This window comes from Narcine bancroftii, chromosome 10 (assembly GCF_036971445.1).
Source record: "Narcine bancroftii isolate sNarBan1 chromosome 10, sNarBan1.hap1, whole genome shotgun sequence".
Lineage (NCBI taxonomy): Eukaryota > Metazoa > Chordata > Chondrichthyes > Torpediniformes > Narcinidae > Narcine > Narcine bancroftii.
Genome location: NC_091478.1, coordinates 88,029,729 through 88,045,103, shown reverse-complemented (window position 1 = coordinate 88,045,103; position 15,375 = coordinate 88,029,729). Strand labels below are relative to the sequence as shown.

Genomic DNA, 15,375 nt, shown 5'->3' with positions numbered 1-15,375 from the left:
ATGTGAGGAAGTTCCCGCTAAACTTTTCCCCTTTCACTCTTAACCCATGTTCTCTAGTTTGAATCTCACCTACCCTCAGTTTCAAAAGCCAAGTGACATTTACTCTGTCTATCCCCCTCAATTTTAAATACCTCTATCAAATCTCCCTTCAATCTTCTACCCGCCAGAGAATAAAGTCCTAACTTGTTTAACCTTTCCCTTTAACTCAGTTCCTGAACTCAGGGTCAATATCCTAGTAAATCTTATTAATCTTATTAATATCTTTCCTATAGTTAGGTGACCAAAACTGCACACAATACTCCAAATTTGGCCTCACCAATGTCTTATACATCTTTAACATAAAATCCTAACTCCTGTACTCAATACTTTGATTTTTGAAAGTCAATATGTCAAGATCTCTCTTTACAACTCTATCTACCTGTAACATGACTTTCAGGGAATTATGTATCTGTATTCCCAGATCTCACTGTTCCACCACACTCTACAGTGTCCTACCATTTACTGTGCTAGTCCTTTCTTTGTTCGTCCTTCCAAAATGCAAAACTTGTCTGCATTAAATTCCATTTGCAATTTTTCAGCACATTTTTCAACCTGGTCCAGATCCCTTTACAAGCTTTGAAAACCTTCTTCGGTGTCCACAACACCTCCAATCTTAGTGTCATCTGCAAACTTGCTGATCCAATTTACCACATAATCATCCAAATCATTGTATAAATGACACACAACAAGGATCCCAGCACTGATCCCTGAGGCAGACCACTAGTCATAGGCCTCCAGTCTGAGAAGCAAATATCCACCACTACTCTCTGGCTTTTCTAGTCCAGCTATTTTTGAATTCAGTTCACTACTTCACCATGAATATCTAGCGCCTGAACTTTACTGACTAACCTCCCATGCTGGACCTTGTAAAATGACTTACTAAAGTTCATGTAGACAACATCCACAACCTTTCCTTCATCAACTTTTCTGGTAATTTCATCAAAAGTCTCTTATAATATTGGTTAAACGTAACTTGTTTTGCACAAAGCCATGTTGACTATCCCTAATCAGTCCATAACTATTCAAATAATTGTATGTCTGATCTCTTAAAACAGCTTACAATAATTTAACTACTACTGACATCAGGCTCAACAGCCTATAATTTCCAGGGTTACTTTTAGTGCATTTTTTAAACAATGGAACAACTTGAGCTACCCTTCAATCCTATGCCACCACACTTGTGGTTAAGGACATTTTAAATATTTCTACCAGAACCCCCTGCAATTTTTACACTAGCTTTCCTCAAGGTCTAAGGAAATATCTTGTCAAGCACTGGGGATTTGTCCACCCTTATTTGCTTTAAGACAGCAAACACTTCCTTCTCTTTAATCTGTATAGCAGTGGTTCTCAACCTTTCTCTTTCTATTCACATACATTACTCTGGGATTAGTGAGAGATTGCTTAAGGTGATATGTGAATGGAAAGAAAAAGTTTGAAAACCTCTATTTTAATTGTACCTAATTGACTCGTTATGTGCACGGTTTCATAACTCCAAAGGAAATGGGCCAATGACAATTTTTCTCAAGCAAAATATTTCAGCAACAATTGGGTTTAGAGCAATGATTTGCAACCTTCCCTTCCCACTCACATACCACCTTAAGCAATCCATTACTAATCACAGAGCACTTATGGCATAGGGATTACTTAAAGTGGCATGTGAGTGGAAAGAAAATGGTTGAGGACCTCTGTTGTATAGGTTCCATGACCTCACTGCTTGTTTTCCTTAATTCCCATGACTCTGTGCCCTTTTCCTGAGTGAATATAGATGAAAAAATATATATATTTAAGACCTCTCCTATCTCTTTTGGCTACATACAAAGCTGGCCACTCTGATCTTCAAGGAGAACAATTTTGTCCCATATTATCCTTTTGCTTTTAATGTACCCATAGAGACCCTTAGAAATTTCCTTCAAATTGTCTGCCAAAGCAACCTCATCTTATTTTAGCCTTCCTGAATTCTTTCTTATGTTTTTCTTGCATTTTTTAATACTCCTCAAGTACCTCATTTGCTCCATGCTGTCTATACCTGTTATACACCTCTCTCTTCTTTTGAACCAGATCCCCAATTTCCCTCTAAAACTAAGGTTCCCTCTTCCTTCTAAACTTGCCTTTGATCCTCGCACATCCTTGCCCGAAAACAATTTATCCCAAATCCACGCATTCTAGATCCTTTCTCATTTCCTCAAAATTGGTCTTTCTCCAATTTAGAATCTCAACCTGAACCTAGATCTATTCTTCTCCATAATTAACTTGAAACTAATGGCATTATGATCGTTGGACCCAAAATTTTCCCTACACATACTTCTGTCACTTGTCCTGTCTCATTTCCGAATAGGAGATCATGGTAAATTTTTCAACAATTCTCATAGGATCCATTGCCAAGATTGATATATTCTTAGTTAATCCCCTTTCTCACATCCCACCATCCTCTCAGCCCACAATCTCTTCTGCAGGCACCTTTTCATCATGACCTTTTAGTATCCTCCTTTTAGAAACTCAAAGGCAACCAGCAGTATTTCTTCTATACCTTCTTAGCAACATGGTGATAATAATTGTTCACAATCCTCTAATTGTGATCTAAACAATGTATGACAGCTTTATCTAACCTACTTTCATTCAACTCTTTCAGAAATAAACTCAACCACTCAGTATGCTTTTTCTTGTGTGGCCTTCCTAAAATCCATTACTATTTTTAATCATTTATGCACTGCACAATCTTGATATAACTTTTCGTTGTTTATCCCAGATTTGGATTTTTATGGCTATTATCATGTCCCCCCAATGTGGTGTGCATTTTAACTCCAGTGTATTAGGGAGAAAGTGATATTCCTGGTGGAATGTAACAGGACTTTTTCTGATGGCTGCAGTACTGAGGAAGGAGAAATAGATTCTGGGAAAAGATTGGCAATCCAGCACTGGAGATCTATTCCACAAATTGGACCTGTGGCATAGACATACAGCAGATTGAGTGGAAAGAGATAAGCCCTATTTATGGAGCCTGCACATCAAGTGGAAATAAAAGGTGGACTAACTTTTTATGAACAAGACCTATAAGGCTGATCCAGCATTGCTTATATGGAGAGCGGCATAGGGAGCCGTCCTCCAGAGTTGATGGAGGTGGGGCAGTGGTGCAGTAGCGCCACCCGTCGCCGTGAGGTCAAACATATGGGGCGAGCGGTTCCAGCTGCATGGGGGATTATGGGTAATGAACAGCAAGTTCTCCTCCAGACAATCTGCGGGTCCAAGAAGATCTTTCACCTGTTGCCTTTTTGTAAACAACAATCCATTAGTGAAGTCTCCTGGGCAGTCTCCAAAGCTCTTGCAAAGACTGTTGGCCCCGACATGTCTAGCATGGGACAGAGCTCCAGTATTTTAAATAAGATCTGTTTTAAAATGTTTGTATGTGACCTACTCTAACAAATCTTTCCAAATTTATCTCCCCAAAACATATCTGTATACTCTGTTACAATAGTATGTGCACCTTTAGACTATTTCCAACATTGAATATCCATTTCTCTTCCTGGATCCTGCTTGATCTGCTGAGTCCCTCCATTTCTCATTGTTGATTCATAATCCCTGATGTTATTAATAGAGGGATATGGTGGATCTATTAATTACAATCACATTTGCTTGTCACATTGTGGCTGAAGTAGAAATTCCTGGGGACAGCCGCATTTCAGAAGATGGCCCATTGTCCCTCTTAGCTAATTGAGCCAGAGACATGCGAGGTGGAGAAATAGACATGTGTTTCTCCATTTCTTCTTGGATTTGTCACATGATGGTGATTGCAGAAATTATATCTTCCGATGAGAGGGATTGTGAGTCTGGGAAAAGTCTTTCAAGACTGGGACAAGGTGTCTCAGGGAGAATCGTTACAATGACATTTCCTGTGTCAGACAGCAGGAAGACCCCTCGTTTTTGCGACCATTTCCAGCATCGGCTTTTCTTTTAAATTAACATTTAAGGTAAACATCCAAAACATGAAGAAATAATAAAACATGTAAATGGGATTTCAAGAGTAAGTGTGGTAAATGATTCGTGTGACCGAAAACACTAGCATTGGAATTGTCAGGGCTAAAAGCCTGTCCTATAGACCTTATAATGTAATACCTTGTGACTCCTGCCTCACCCTAGTGCTGAAAGGGGAGTGGGGAAAGGAAGAGAAGTTATGGAGACAAATATTCACATAATGTGTTCCAATCATTCTCCTGCTTCCACTATGTCAGCTCTTGTCTATCTGTCTAACACTGGAAAATTGGTGTAAATGAGAAAAGCAGTGGGTGCACACACTTACCAGCATTTGGTGAAGAGAAATGAAAGCAAGTTGTTCAATAGATTTTCCTCAATGTTCCTGCAGAAAATTATGCTCCTACTAGGATATGAAGCACCAGACCAACCATCAACAGTCGACATTAAGGATGATTTTAAACACTGTACCTTTACAAAAAATAAAATAAAACTTCAACAAAATCTAACAAAAAACTCTATATGTTTATTGTGTAAAAGCCCTGGAGAAACTCATCAAGTCCATCAGTCCATAGGAGGCAAAGTTATATAAACTAAGGTTTTAGACCTGAGCCCTTGTTAAAAAAAACAAACAGGCACCTGAATATAAGGTGAAAAGTAGGAGGGGAGAAAAGGCAGGTAGAGGAACACAGGGCAGCAGCTAAGAGGCAATAGGTGGACATGATTAGGGGTGAGGGAGGGAATTGATCCAGGGAAGGGAGTACCTCTGTGAATGCAGAGTTGGAGGACAGAGGCTTAGGGAAGGAGAGTGATGGTCAGGGTGGGGAAGGGTTAAAAGAAACCAGAGAAATCGATGTTAATGCCATCTGCTTGGAGGGTGCCCAGATGGAATATAAGGTTTTGTTTCTCTAATTTGCAGGAGGTCTCTGTATGGCAGCACATGAGACCGTGAATAGACATGTTGGTTTTATAATCTTTCACTTCTTATGAAGGTAGAAAGGTTGACCGTTGAAGTAATTTATCATCCCGATAGAATACTGTATTTTTTTCCTTTTTTGGGGGCCAAACAGCTTATTTCTTGGTAGTTGGCTTAGATTTTTAAAAATTATAGTAAAATAGTACAGGTAGTCTTCAATTTACGAACATAATTGGGACCGAGGGATTGGTCATAAGTCGGGTTTGCATGCCTTAACGAGGTATTAAAGCAATTTTTCAAAAGTAAAATTTCAATAAATGTACCTTTAATGAAGAATCTCAGCAAATGTACGGTACTTTAAAAAAAATTTGGGTCACATGTAGTGGACGCAACTTGCGTAGGTCGTAGGTTGAGGACTATCTGTACAATATAATTCGATTAAAATGTGGAGTACCTTGGAGGAAGTGACATGATTTAAGTGTAATGTATCTTTTTGAATTTTAACATATATCCATATATACTCTGTATTTTTGGATGTGAAATTTCAATGTTAATAAAAATATTGTATAAAAAATATGAAATGTCAGCATGGGAATGGGGCAGGAAATTTAAATTGTTTGCCACTGGGAGATCCCCGCTATTGCAGTGGACAGAGTGAAGATGCTCAATAAAGAAATCTCCCAGACTGCATCCAGTCTCTCCGATGAAGAGGAGGCAACAACTGTGGCACCAGAAGTAGTAGATGACCCTTGAGATTCCCTTTCCCAATCCTCATGTCTCCATTCTTGCTGTTTTACCCCTCCCTCTCATTATCTACCCCTCCGTCTCCTTTCTTCCAGCTCCGCATTCAGAGAGCTGCCGCCAATCCCCAGAACAATCCTCAGCCTTTCTCTCCTACCCCCTTGTTATGACAACCTCTAGCCTCTTGGCTGTTGGTCTGTGCTCCTCCCCCCACCTTTTTATTCAGACGCCAGCCTGCTTTCGCTCGCCCCTTGACGAAGGGTTCAAGCCTGAAACGTTGGTTATATATCTTTGGACATTGATGGACCTGCTGAGTTTCTCCAGCACTTTTGTGTATTCACTACAATCACAGCATCTGCAGACTTTCTTGTTTCATTTAATTTTATTGCAATTGTTTCTTAAAGTTCAGCATTAGAACATCCACATATGCCCTTTGCTGGAGACACATCAAAATGTGTTAATAAAAGCATTTGCCAGAAATATAATCTTGATATCCAACAGTTGATAGGGAAGTTGGATTTCAGTAGAGATAAACAAGTAATCCCATAAGATATCTGGTGCAGAAGGAGGTGCTGAGATCTGAAATAGCTTCATGAATTGCATCATGGATTATCATCAAATTGATTTAAAGATTTGTCTGTTCAGGTTTGCTGTATACTTTTAGCTGTTTAAGTTAAATAAAATAATTGTACCTGTGGTATAGTGCACGTGGGCCTACTTAAAAATTGGTCTCACCCTTGCTCCATGGAGATGATTTAACTGAAAGTCTTACATCTATTCCCTCCGTGGAGGCTGATAGACCTGTCAATTTTTTCCAGCTCTTTTTATTTTTGTTAAACTGACAGTCTGCATGACAACCTGATCAGCTCCATGTTACAGGTAGCTTGGCATTATTTAAAGACATTCCTGCTTGCCAAAACCTCTTTCTGACTCTCCGTCGATAAACAAAGAAACTGATTGCCTTTTTACTGCCACTTATGACCTTGGTTACGTGCAGATTGACTACTTGGCTGCATTTCAACAAAACCAAATCCATGCAAAGTCTCCAGTGCTTTGTAAACTTATTGCAGGATGTGTTTAATTTGGTTGTGAAGTCATTTTCCCCAAAAATAGCTAACAATAATAATTTATTCAGCAATAAGCAAAAGGCTATTCCAATCACTGACTACGTATTATGAGTAAAGATTTCAAATTGAGTTCTTAGCAAATCCTTTCATGAAAAATCCAAAAGGTGACAGTAATGTTTTATCTTGGAAAAGGAACATAGTGTTGAACTTCTGCCCAGCTCAACCTATGAATATTTTATTAAACCAAGAAGCTGAATTGTTCGAGCGAAGAAGGCCAAGAAACATTTACAGAGCATATCACAATCAATATTTTTTGACAGCTATTGAATTCATAGCACTGGCTAATGCGGTGCCTTGTGTAATCCTTATCCTTATTTCAATGGAACGAATTGGTTACTACTTGTCTTCAATATGTCGAGAGAGTAGTCATGTAATTGTGTAAAGGGAACACAAAACTAATTGATGTACAGGAGGTTGTTTTAACACTGCAACAAATTGAACCATCTTGTGGAAACAAATCATTACTTACCTTCTTTGGCATCCATCATCATTCATAACTTGAATATTATTGTTTGGTGAAAAATAAGGGTGAGGAGATGTTTTATCTGTGACTGATTTTAGCTTATGCAGTGAGTCTTTTGTCCTGAACTGATTGATAATGGGATCTCAGCTGCTGAACTCCCATTAAAAAAAACTGACAGGAAATGACAATTAAGGTGACAAATGATGGAAGTAGGAAATTTTATAAAATCAGAAAATGATGGAGATACTCAGCATCCTTGGAGAAAGAAATAATGTTTCAGATCAAAGATCCTTCACTAGTTAACTCACCAGATTGATCCTAACATTTGCCTTTATACATGGACCATATCATAAGCTTCTAATCACATAGTCAATTCATATCAAAGCTCCTTCATTCAACCTATATCAATTTGAACATGGCTTAAATTCATAGTCATATTGCAGGGAATAGGCCCTTTGGCCCAACTTGTCCATGTCAACCAAGTTGACATTCTCGGCTAGTCCCATTTAGCTGTATTTAGTGCATATCCAGATATTGGATGAAATGTCTTTTGAATGCTGATATTCTACCTTCTGTATCTCATTCAACCATCTACCGTGTGCTTGCCGACCTAAATGAGGTCCAGGCTGAAAGCAATGTGATTTTAAAAGTCTCTGCATTACTTCTACGGTGCTGGATAACCATCAGTCTTTCCACTCTGCATCTCTGCATTCACTTCCAACCCTCCAAACCTCCAAGATAACCTGTACTCTTCTAGTTCTGGCTTCATGATCATTTCCGTCATTTTGCTCCTGGTTTCACCGAGGCCTTTTTTTCCCTCCTGATATGTAATTACACCATTAGGTCACCAGGGGTCATCCCGGTGACCTTGGATATAAAGCCGTCCAGAGCTACAGTCTAGCCTTCCAGGTTTGTGTTGCAGAGAGACAAGACCTCTTAGTGTACGTATTAGTTTATTAAATTGTACTGACAATAACCACAACAGCAGTGCAAGTATAAGACAACTTTAATAAACTAATATGTACACTAAGAGGTTTTGTCTCTCTGCAAGACAAACCTGGAAGGCTAGACTGTAGCTCTGGATGGCTTTATATATACAAGGTCACCGGGCTGACCCCTGGTGACCAAGTGGTGTAATTACATATCACCACACTGATAAATCAAAGCTCATAAATCATCCTTTGTGAACTTCCACCATGCTGGTATTCAATGCAACTTGTAAAGTTATCCATTGTTTAAAAGAAACCATGATGTTATTGATAGATATGCTTCACATGTCACAGTTTTTCCAAGTGATAATATAACCGTAGAGAGAAGCAGTAAACTGAACAGGAGAGAGAGAAAAAAAATCTTCCTACTTGATGTTTAAATGAAAGTGATTCTCCAAAAAGTTTAGGTCCTGATGATATTGAAAAATCCTCAGTCCAGAATGTTCTTCAGCCTGGAGTAGATGAAATTTGATTTTAGGAAACAGAAGCAGAGCGGCAGTTCTTTTTGCTGGGATTTGAAAATAAGTTTCAAACTTTGGAAATCTGAATACTTATTTGTTAGTGCAGCCATTTAATTCCAGTCTGGCCGTCCCAGTAATTTTATTTTTAACACCTGCAGCATTGCTTGGCTTTCAATAGAGAAACTGGAAACCCTCAGTGATTGGATCACACTCACAACACAGACTTTATAGTTTCTTCATTCTAAATAAAATACTAATTAATTTTTTCTAAATCCTCCAGCTTTTTGGACATAAGAGAGGATCTAGTTGGCTAGAGGTGATGACTCCAATCAAAACTGTTTTCTTTGAACCTCTAAAGCTTTGGTAAATCTTAAATTTGCATGCACAGTCTGCCAAATGCACAAGTAAGAGATTATAACCAGATCAAACCTGGCAAAGAATCTGAAACAAATAAGGAGGCAAGTATTTAATGAATTATTTCACTGTAATATTTTTTCAACGTACTTTAATGAATAACTTTTCATTTATTTAAAATTTTTGCTTTTTCATCTTATCACATTATCCAGAATTCAAGCAACCAGCAGAAAAATCACTGAAAATAAATAGGCAAAAAATAAGTAAGTTTAAAATTGACACTCCCTAATGGTTAGTTCACCAATCGTGCAACACTCTCAAGCAACCAGCAAATTTACTTATCTGGCATGTACCAATCCCCATTTTGCTGTATTTTGCAGTTTTGCTGTATTTAGTTCAATTTTAATGATTTGTTATTCCCCTCAATGTCTCTTAAACTTCTTAGAGTTTTTTGATGCCTTTGATAAAGACAAAGTTTGCTCCAGCTTTGCCTGTACATCAGGCATTTTCTAGGGCCACTGCACCACCTAAGCATCATTGCTGCTGGGATGTCAAGACTAGCATAGGTGAATACAGACCACGGGTAGAAATTGCATTTTGCATTTGGAGCCAGTAAATTTAGAGCACAACAACTGGGAATGGGCTTTTATTGATGAAAAGTCCAGGTAGATTATCAGTAGGGTCACTACGAAATATTCTTAAGTGCCTAAATAAATGGTGTTCCCAGATATGGTGGGGAGATAAAGAAGTGAATGTCAGCCCTCTATTACTGAATGACCTCCATGCTATCCAAGTCCCTGTCCAAATGTCCTGTAAATGCTATTCATGTACTTTCCTCTATCTCATCCTGTGCCCCTCACATCCCTTCTTTACCTCCCCCTCCCAACACCGCCCCTATCATCTTAAACGTATGTCCTCTTTAGATTCTACTACCCAGGAAAAAAAAGTCTGTGATTAATCACTTTATCTATTACTTTTCTGATTTTGTTACCTCCAATAAGGTCAATCTTCAGTCTCTCAGTCTTCAAGAAAAAATAATCCTTGCCTATCCAGCCTCTTCAAGTCCTCTGAGCAGCTCATCTCCATGTAAATAATTTTTGCACCCAAATGATGCTAATGAGACTCTGGATGTGCTCGCCGAGTTCTTTACCTCAGACAATGAAGCTAGTGATTTTCAAGGATGTTAAATGTGTGTGATGTGTTTTTTTTATTTTACAATTCTTTTATTGCTTTTACACCACATCCTTCCTGGAACAAGGCAGGTAGAACTGCAAACGTGGCTTTACCATCATCTTCTACCGTATATTTCAGTGGATAAAGTGACCTTCAGATAAAACAGGACCCCAATTTTAGTCTGAATTTCATGGTTTTAGCTCATATCGGTGGTATAAGATGACCTCCAGACATACCAGTACCATACATGTGTTGACTGAGCTGGTGGGCGTAGACGGTAGGTGGGTGAAGCACCGTCACCAAGCAATTCATGATTCAATCTATTGCGAGCTACTGTCTTAACCAGGATAAAATGAAAGTAGAGACTGTAATAAAAATCTTTCAATAAGTGCGTTATCACTAGTGCAATGGATGGTACGGAAGATTATTTATTGTTGGACACTGACGACGAAGCTGAAGCCAGATTCAAACTGAGACCCAAATAATGCCAGTGTAAACAGTGAGACTCTGGATGTGCTCGCCGAGTTCTTTACCTCAGACAATGAAGCCTGTGATTTTCAAGGATGTTAAATGTGTGTGATGTGTTTTTTCTTAAAATTTTACAATTCTTTTATTGCTTTAACACCACATTGGTAATGGATTTTAGTGAAAATAAAAATTGTGTACACTACCACAGCTATTTTTTAATATAGCTTAAAAGTGTGTTATAGGGTGGGGTCTAGGTGGGCTATGGAACCAATCAAGAGGTATTTTGAGTAGAATTTTAAGGCCACTGTTTTTGTATCTGGCCTATAGGATGACCCCTTTTTTGGGTGCTTCAAGTGTCATCTTATCTGCCATGTAACATCCAAACCCCTGTACTCAATGAAGGCAAGTATGCCAAATGACTTCTTCATCACTCCACTTTCAGGGAATTATGTACTTGCACCCTCAAGCTCTCTCTATGCCAACAACTCCAAAACAGAACACCTATTCTGTTTTGACTTACCAAAATGTAATACCTTGCATGTAATTTAGTTAATCCACAGAACCAAATTGTTTACAGAGGTCGATCATTGAATAATAACGTAATAGCACAATAAATTCAAACCTATTAATTTAATTTTCATAATTATTGTTCATGTAGATGTAGTTTGATTATTTTTTACATAAGACTCCTTTTCTCTATTAAGTGACCACAACAGAAATGCATTGCCCCTGTCTGAAATAAAATACCTGTGTGGCAACTGGGTCGCAGCGCGAAATGAAGAACTAGGAAATGATCAGACTTAGTCGAGTTGAAGTTCAGTAAAAGTCGCTTACTCAAACAGTCACACGCAGCTTTTTAAAACCCTGCGCATTCCAAATGACGTCATCACTTTGTGACATCAAGTCGACACTTGGAACCTCCCGAGCTGGTTCGATTAAGTTTCCAGCAAGTCGCTACATCTATTAATTTGTTACACTGTATGCATCAGCCAATGTGCATCATATATATATTTCAAGTGTGGTATACAGAAGCTACAAGTCAGCCAAGCAGGTGACAGACACAACATGTAACAAGGTTTTCCTTTCTTGGATGGCAAACAATGCCTTTCTTCGGTCATCAACACAATCAACTCTCCATTCACCTATTACTTTTCATTTTTACTGATTCACATTATAATATTTGTGTTTGCAAATTGACTTTTAGTCAAGTTAATTGTTCCAAATTTAAATTGGAATTCAAATGATGTTGAGACCCTGCGTTTGAACTAAAAGTGTAAACTCTGGACCCGCTACAACAGTGGTTCCCAACCAATGGTCTGTGGCCCACTGGTGGGCCACAGCATGTTCTCATGTGGGCCATGGAGACTTCCCAACCCACTGAGATCAGGGTGGGTCTACAGTCAGGTCTTGGTCCTCCTGGCTGACCTTGGGTGGGTGGGGGGGGGGTTGGGGTCAGTGGGGTCATCTGGCCGTCTCTCACTATAACCAGCTTGGCACTCAATCACAGTTCCTATCAGACCTCCACACAAGACAGATTCAGACTGATTCAAAAGTGTGTGTTTTCTGTCTTCTTACTGCTTGTTGTTCTTCATTTCAGTCCAGACTCCTGTTTATAAGGTAAGACACATGATATATTTCTCCTCTAAAATTGGATATAAAGTATAAAAATTTTCATCGGCATGTTAGACCAGAAACCAGGTGGGCTTTAGACCGAAAAAGGTGGAGAATGACTGCACTACAACAATTTGCACGTGAGGTTGTGGCTGATCAAAGTAATTACAGGGTTGATTCTCACACTTTGCTTTCTTGGCTGGGAACTCAACCACAGAGGGTATATTATTGGAACTCTAACATGAAAATGTGCATGGCTCACTGCCAGTTTTTAATGCAAAAAACTCATAGCGTGCCAACAACTCCATCACAAGGCCACCCACCCTACACCAGAGCATGAAATCACAAAATTAACTTTAAATGGCAATTGTCACTGAGCTTGCTTCCATCTGTGAAACAATGCCTGCATGCAGTAGTTTGGAGCTGATAATGGTCACTTAGGGACATTCACGGGATGATCTATTTGATATTCAAGTCGAGTGTTATAAGAATCAAAACCCATCTAAATGCCAATAGTCCAGCAGTTCACGTTGTATCTAATCTCAAAGATAAAAATCACTTAATAACATGTTTGCAAGGCTGGTGCTTCGATTAAGAGTCTTTTTTTCAAAGAAGCTAGACATCACTTCAAATGAAGGCAGAAGCGTATCTGGGGAGCTGTTCAAGGATGTTTAACTCATTTGGTTTCAAAGCTTTACTTTCCAGATCACAGCAGTGGGGTGATATTCTATGAGCAGAAAGAAGCCTCTTGTACAGTCATCAAAGACTAAGAGATTTTTTTTTGAAAAATGAAAGTCCTAGATTCTGAACATGTTTTTTTTTCTCTTTATATAGAGGCAATTTATATTGAATTGTAAATAAGACACTTCAAATTGTTGAAAGCCATCTCAACAACATGAGAGACCATGCAGAGTGCAGTTTTAGAGCAATTAACCTTGCTGCCTCACAGCACCAATAACCTGGATTCAACCTTGCCTTCCCATGAAATAGAAACATAGAAACATAGAAGATAGGAGCAGGAGTAAGTCATTCAGCCCTTCAAGCCTGCTCCGCCATTCAATGAGATCATGGCTGATCTTAAAGTTCAGTACCCCGTCCCCACCTTCTCTCCGTAACCCCTAATTCCTTTATACTGAAGAAATATATCTAATTCCCTCTTAAATACATTCAATGAACCTGCCTCTCTGTGGCAATGAATTCCACAGATTCACCGCCCTCTAGGTAAAGAAATTCCTCCTCATCTCAGTTCTAAATGGTTTAGTATTTATTATGTTCTCCCTGTGATTGTGTGGGTTCCCCTAGGGTGTTCCCATTTACTCCCACATCTGTAAAATTTTAATGTTTATGAAGCAGGGGAAGTCCCTTCCACCCCATTAAACCTGTACAATTGCACCCATTTAACTGACCAATCCAGTATGTCTGGTTGATAGTTGGCTGAAAATTACCACTAGCGGAAGTGGGTCAAGGAAGAATCGGGGTGAAGTTGACATGTTAGAGGAAAAGTAAGTGGGAGAAATTGACTTGTTGGGAGAGATTTGAGAGCTGGTGAAGCCACAATGGGCTAAACGCTGTCCTAATGTTATAAAAAAAACTGTAACGTTTGATAATACTTCATGAATTAGTATTTTGATCTTAAAAAGCTTTTTTGTGCTTTCAATAAAACCAGCAAACAATACGTACTCAAAGCAATCTTTGACAGGTCAGAAGAAGTGCAAACATAGAGTTATTTCATGTCCAGTCAAATACTTTGTAAGTTAATAGTCAGGAAAATACGATCCGAGATACAATGGCCAACCAGCCTTGATCCTTGATTCAGAGACAATGTCAAATTCCTCTTGACAACTGGGGAACTTAAATTCAAGTTAATAAATAAATTGTGCAATTAAAACAGTTACTCTATTCATCATAGCCATGGAACTACCATGCGAACACATTTATTTGCACCATTCAAGTGGGAGATTGGCCATCCTAACCCAGTCTGGCCTGTATGTGATTCCAGATCCACCAGTATGGTAAAATCTTAATTCCTTCCTCAGTTGAACCCAAATTAAGATGGATAACTGAGACTGGATTTGCCAGATATATTCACATCTCATGAAGAAATCAAGAAAAAGTAAAGAATAGGCATTAAACTTGGTAATTTCCACAATTACATTCAAGTTTCATAATGGTCTAGGAGGAGTCATGTGATGGAGCAGTGGCTGGTTGGGAAAACCAGCCCTCTCCAGGAAAATAGGAAAAAGCAAAGCATAACAAAAATAAAATATAAGAAATAGAAGATAAAGATACAGAGAAGAGAAAGAAGATGGGTTCTAAGAAAGAGAAAGAAAAAAAAAAGGAAAAAAAGTAGAGAAATCGGCAGAGAAGAAAGAAGAAGGCCTTACCTGCAAGAATGAACAGGGCAATGTGGTGGCAAGGAGTGCCCTGCCCTCGAGGTCAGTGCCTGCCCTGCGGAGTCGCAACTCACCAGCCGGTGGACTGCAAAAATGGCTCTCGGAGCCAAACAAAAGTGCGCAACTGCACATGAGTGAGGAATCGTTCATGCACAGTGCGCAATCAAAGGAGAAAGAGGAAGCTGGCTGGAGGGGGGCTCAGCAGAGGAGTGGGCTGCCACAGCGTGAACAGCTGAAAGACGCCAGACACCAGGGCGCTCGGCTGGAGAACGAGGAAGGCAGCAGAAGAGGGAGCGATGAAACAGACATAGGAGATAGACGGAGGGATGACCGACAAGAAGATCAACGTCAGGAAGCACAACAGACGAGCAGCCCAGAAAGGGAGGACCAGCAATAAGAGGCCCAGCAAGAAGAAGCCCAACAAAGAGATACAAGCAGCTCCTCAGGAAAAACAAAAAAGACACAGACACAAAGAAGAGAAGAAGACAGAAACACAGGTACATACACAGAAGAAAAAGGAGAAGAAGATCAAGATCACAGCGAAATAGAAAGTAAAACTGATGGACAAAGCGAAATAAAAGGTAAAACTGATAAACAGAATATAGATAAAGTTTTTTTGAAGAAGAACAAATGAGATCACTAAAAGAATGGTCATCATTAGAATTTAATGCAAT

General features: G+C 39.1%; 1 long non-coding RNA gene across 2 annotated transcripts in view; it reads right to left on the bottom strand.

Moving 5' to 3' along the window:
- LOC138743997 (uncharacterized) overlaps positions 1-11,518 on the bottom strand; it is a 31,150-nt gene extending 19,632 nt beyond the window's left edge. For both annotated transcript variants that reach the window (XR_011345177.1, XR_011345178.1), the window contains exons 1-3: positions 11,445-11,518; positions 8,611-8,693; positions 4,334-4,476 (exon numbers count right to left, since the gene is read on the bottom strand). This is a non-coding gene — a long non-coding RNA (uncharacterized lncRNA). The remainder of the gene's footprint in view (positions 1-4,333; positions 4,477-8,610; positions 8,694-11,444) is intronic.
- Positions 11,519-15,375: the final 3,857 nt, after the last annotated feature.